At 39.3% G+C, this 6,000-nt stretch overlaps 1 protein-coding gene across 1 annotated transcript in view; it reads left to right on the top strand.

Annotated features, from left to right (window-relative positions):
- The window catches only part of LOC124226079 (histone H2B type 1-M), a 26,855-nt gene that overhangs the window by 1,094 nt on the left and 19,761 nt on the right, over positions 1-6,000 (top strand). The window lies entirely within an intron of this gene.

Raw genomic sequence — 6,000 nt, 5'->3', positions numbered from 1 at the left:
TGGCGCATTACAACAAGCGCTCGACCATCACCTCCAGGGAGATCCAGACGGCCGTGCGCCTGCTGCTGCCCGGGGAGCTGGCCAAGCACGCTGTGTCGGAGGGCACCAAGGCCGTCACCAAGTACACCAGCTCCAAGTAAACTTGCCAAGTAAGCGTCTTTACACCTAACCCCAAAGGCTCTTTTAAGAGCCACGCATGCTTTCAACAAATGAGTTGTAATTCTTTTATTCTAAAGGCTATTCTGAGGTTTCTCATACCAAATTTAAAGGTATGCTATCATTCTTTAATACTCTGTTACACCTGTGTAGGAAATACTTCTGCGTAGACAACAACAAAATAAATTGCGCGCTCATTATGGGCAAGTACAGTTTCATAAAAGCGTTAATCATTTACTATCACGTAACTAGATAGGAAATTTGAACTGAAAATGCCATTTCAAGTGTACAGCTTTCGTTTCCGTGTTTAGGTCTCCAAGTTGATCCTGATGTTGCTCCGGGACTTGGCGATGACCGCTCACCCAGAGCACATAAGCGCATGCTCTGACAACTTTGTTCTGCTCAGTTTCTTTTCTTTTCATTTTTTGTTTTCTTTCTTACCGTATACATATGTATTACTGAAAAGAGGCTGAAGACAATGTGAGTTTTCACGGAAATATTACCGAGGTCTTTTGGTTTGCTTGCTTTGCAATTGGTCTAATTTTTGCTTAAGGCTTTGAACGGCGAGTGGGGGAGGTAGAGGAGCAGCCTATACTGTGCCCAGCAGGCACCGAGGGAGAGGAAAGGGAAGCAGCTTTTTGAGACACCTTCAAATTCTGTCAGTTACTACACCTTTTCCCCAGACAGTCCTATTTAATTTACAGTCTTTTTCCAGCGTTCAGCTGTAAAGGTCTCTGGGTCACAAGAGAGAAACCTAATACTCAGTCGGTTAAGGTGTCTGACTAGATAGACCAATAGTTATCTCGGCACTGAGGGCCCCTTTTCAGTGCCCTATACCCTTTCCCAGATGCCCCCGAATGTCGAGGATGGAGAGGAGGTAGAAAGGGAAGGAAAGCCCCTTTGAGCAGGATGTGGCTTCTGCTGCACAAGGTAGGATGGCTTTAAGGGTTTTCGGGGTATGGATTATTGTGGGGAAAATAAATCTCGGGGAAAAAAAAGCTGGGAGCTGGGAAGGAGTTGGCCAGGAGGAAAGGAATCCACGGTTAAGAGTTCGCCAAGAAAATTGCAAGGTGGATGAGGCTGGGCTGGGAATGAAGTGCTGGCTTAGATGGAGAATTTAGGTGGAGGGTGTTGGGTGAGGGAGGAATGAATTTAGAAATTCTCACGTCCATGATTTCCCAAACAAACATGGATTCATAGATTATGGGGATAGATTTTCCATAATGTGGCAAGCTGACTACCTGGATGGACAATTAAGATCCAGAATAGTATTTTTTAAAGTCTTAAAAGCAAGGGAGCCATTAAGAAAGTAAGCAACTCTCAGGCCCCGGGCCTTGGCCCATGTGAAACCCCAGGAACCACAGCTGGCTCTCACTCAGACCTGAGCTTTGCATTTTAGGGTGTTTGATTTTTAGGGTATGTGAAGCCTGTCCATGGTAGGGAGCCTGAGAAGAAATTTTTCCTTGTGAAGCTGAGACACCAGGCAAAAAGCTCTATCTTCAGAGTAAAAGAATGAACTAGAAATAGACAGACATACAGACACACGCTCATCACAGATGATTGCAAAGAGTCTGCCCTGAACTTCTGCTGAGCAGGGTGGATTCCGATACTGAGAATTTGTACCGCAGGCCAGCCTTCACACTTACTTGGGTCTGACATCAGTACCACAGAGATTCAAACACCCTGGCTGAGAATCTAATTTAGGGATATCCCAAGCTGATTTTGTGCCCCTGAGCACCTGGTGAAAGCAAATACAAATCCTGTCTGGAGGCATAAGCTTCATTTTAGGTCTCAAGAAATCCCCACAGATAAAATGTGAAAGAAAATTAATGAGCAACTTCACAGCCAAACTTAACCAAACATACTGTGAAACAAGACGTTATGACCAAGGATAACAAAAGTAACAGACAACAGAAACAAAAGGACTAAAAAGAGGCAATTAGCAGATACAGACTTCAAGTGGCTAACTTTTAATATCTTAAAAAATATATATATTTGAAATATCTTGTGGGGCTAAGAATCTAAAGAAGGACCACACAGACTTGATAAAAGAGCCAAATAGAAATTCTAGAAAAACATGTGTGTGTATATACAATTAATTATAACAATTAAATTTAAAAGCTTCCTGGATGGCTTTACTAGCCAATTGGGCCAAGCTGAACAATTTTAATGAATGACATGCCTAGATCTTAAGGAATTATCCAAAATGCAGATAGAAGATGTACAAGTGAGTTTAAGAGATCCGGAATTAGTAGTAAAATCGTCGATCTGACATACCTCTGATGATAGGACCCAAAGGACAACCAGAGAGAATGATGCAGAATTGAGATTTAAAAGATCATGGCTGAGAATGTTTTAGAATTGATGGATTACTCAAGTAATTAAAAATAAATTCAATAGAATGAAAAATGATGCAACAAAAACGGGGGTTGCCGGGTGACACTGAACTAAGCCCTATAAAGTCTTAGAAAAATTAGATGCTGATTTTCATAAGGTCATGCCTTCTAATCTGTATTGACAGATGGCATCAGACTGAAGCACTGTTTGAAATTCTGTGGAGGAGGAGGCGAATTGAGTAACTCATTATTTACATGCATTTTGTATCTAGCTAACTGCCAGATTCTGTTAACTCTAATCAATATTTAATGGCTGTCTTGATTTTCATTGCATGTAATACTATAATTAGCAAATAAAAATGTTGGACATTCCTTCCAATAACTATTTCTTTTAATTGCTTTTATCATGTTACTGTGTTAAAATCACAAACTGCCATGTTAGACATGCTAGCAGGCATCACCATCTTTTTCCTCCTTTTCCTGGACATGGCTTTGTAGTTCGTGATTGATAAATAATACTTGCTTGTGTGTGTGCGAATGGGGATTAGTTTTTATTGTGTTGATATAGTTTCCTTCTAATTCTCTTTTAAGAGTTTTTATTAGGAATGATTTCTGAATTTGTGGCAGCTGATGAAATCATGTGCTTTTTCTCCTTTAACCTGTTCCGTGAAGCACAGGGAGATTTCCTAATGTTGCGCCATACTTGCATTCCTAGGCCAAATCTTATTTGATCAGGTTGTATTATTATTGTAAATAATGGATGGCTAAATTTAAACATTATACCTGGATTTTTTCCATCTCTATTCATACATAAAATCATTCCATGATTTTCCCCCTTTGGGTTTACCTTTATCAGATTTTGCCATTAAGATTGCAATAGCTTCAAAAACATAATTGTGGGCCTCTCCTTTATTAATCATCTATTTCTGTATAACAAATTATCCCCAAACTAGGCAGCTTAAATCAGTGAACATTTATTATTTCATTTACTATCTGTGGGTGGAATTCACAAGTGACTTAGCTAGATAGTTATGGCTCAAGATCTCTCATAGGACTGAAGTCAAGATGTAAGCATAGGCTGTAGTCATTTGAAGGCTTGACTACAGCAGGAGGATTCTCTTCCAAGATGGCTCGCCTGCATGCCAGACAAGCTCCTGTTAGCTGTTGGCAGGAAGACCTCAGTTCATTGCCACATAGACCTCCCTGCAGGGCTAATTGACTGTCTTTAAAACATGGTAGCCGTTACTCTCTAGAAAGGGAAATTAGAGAAAGAGTGGGAGGAATAAACCACAATGCCTTTCATGACCTAGTTTTGAACGTCACACACTGACACTTCTGCCACTTTCTATTCATTAGAAGCAAATCATTTAAATCTGGCATATTTCAGAAGGGAAATTAGGTTCCACCTTTTGAGGGAGAGAAAATAAAAGAATTGGTGGACATATTTTAAAGCCACCACATCATCTTTTTTATGCTTTAAACACTTGAATGTAAAAAGTATTTGTGTTTTAATGATTAGATAGCAATCAGCTACAAAATCACCTGAGCCTAGCACCTTTATAACTGGTTGATTTTTTAAGAATTCCAGTAACTTAGACTACAGTTGACCACTATCCACAGAGACAAAGGCCCATGAAACTCCCACGTGATGTGCTGATGGACTTTTCCCTGAGGTTGTAAAGGTCAAAATGGTGGCCTCTGCATTTAAATAAAATATTAGCTCAGCACACAGTAGGTACTTAAAAAAAAAGGTATTGAATGAATTTAATTAACTTATCTAAGAAATCCTAAACTTCAATCAGTGAAGCAAATCTCTGGTGCAAGATCATTGTTGGAATGTTCAACAAACTAATACGGTTGGCCTTTTGGAAGAAGAAATCAAAGGGGGAAATAAATACAATAAAATTTAAAATATCAGAAAATACTGTGGCATATGAAAATATAAGAAAATAACAATATGGAAACAACCAAATTAATGAAATTTAAAATTGACAAGAAGTTAAAGCTAATTTAATAATTAAAATATAGACGTTAAGATTGATGATTGAGTAATACTAAAAAAAGGCAATGTTTAAAGTATAAGGTAGCAGATTAAGAGTTAGCAGAAGAAGGTAAAAGGAGAAGAAACTAAAGAGAAGAATTTAGTTAGGAAGGCTTATAAGGAGATTCTGGACGTGTGTCAAAATGCCCTAGTAAATTGTACCAAGGCTGTAGTTCAGAGTATTTATTTATAAATCACTTCATTTAAGAGATGATCATTGAATATCTCTGGGCTAGTCACTGTGATGACATTGGAGACGCAGAGAGAAATAAGATTGTGCTTTACCTCCTGGAGCCCTCAGTTTTGTAGACTAGAGGAAGCTTATAGCTAATTGCTTTCCTTTTCTTTTATCTTTCACTAAGGCCTAAAAAAGTGTTTATCACTCTTTGGAAATCTGCAAGCAGGTGAATAGATTTGGCTCATATGGGAACTACCATATTCATTAAATTAAGGCAAAAATATTCATCTCAATTTTTGAGTAATAAACAAAACACAGTAATATTAATAGTGTGACACAGTGTGGAACAGTCCACAGGACTCTCCTCACATCTGACAACCACAGAGTTCAGAGGTCTCCAAAAGCACCCACAGATTTGATAATTAGCTAGAAGGGCTCACAGAACTCACTAAAAGCTACTATACACAAGGTTATTAGATCCTATGCTCAAGGGTTTATTACGGCAAAAGGATACAGATGAAAATCAGCCAAGGGAAGAGAAACATGGAGCAGACCCCAGGAGGGTTCCAAACTGAAGCTTCTAGTACTCCTTTCCCAGTGGAGTCATGGAGAGTGTTAGCACCTACTTGCAACAATGTGTCACAACACCGTACATATTGCCAATTAGAGAAATTCACACAAGCCGTGGCGTCCAGACTTTTATTGAGGCTTTATCATATAGACATGATGGTCTTCTCGAGTGGTTGATCTTTAGTCTCCAGACCCTCTGGATGTAGCACAGATACCGTGTGACCCGAACCCCCAACATAATTGATGGTATTAGTCTATCCAGTGTAGCCCAAGGCCCCCTGGTAAACAAAGATATTGTTATCATGCAGGATATTCCAAGAGCCTAGAGATCACCTCCTAGCAAAGGGCAAAGTCCACACCTCTCTTTGGGTGGGGTTAATACTTTACTACACACGTAGTTAGAAGAGAAACTATTATTTTTACAGTTTTGAATTAAATATCTATCCTTGACCATAAGTTGAGTTCCACAGCTATTTGCTTTTTATGATTGTTTGGTCAAGTGGTTTGGATATTTAGATTGACTACGGACCCAGAAATTATAAGGAGATTTCTTAATGAAGACTTTTTTCTACTTTATTCCGAAGAACAGTGTCAGCAGCCTTCTCCTGCACTTACAGCCTCAACTGCCCTGTAAACTGTGGCTGCAGGAAAAGAAGACAGGAGAGACAGAGATCAACTTTGGGGGAAGTTCGGAGTTCTTGAACTTCATTTTGGTAGCA

Source organism: Equus quagga, chromosome 15, assembly GCF_021613505.1.
Source record: "Equus quagga isolate Etosha38 chromosome 15, UCLA_HA_Equagga_1.0, whole genome shotgun sequence".
Taxonomy (NCBI): Eukaryota; Metazoa; Chordata; class Mammalia; order Perissodactyla; family Equidae; genus Equus; species Equus quagga.
The sequence above is the reverse complement of the archived record's forward strand: the minus strand, read 5'-3'. Positions and strand labels throughout refer to the sequence as shown.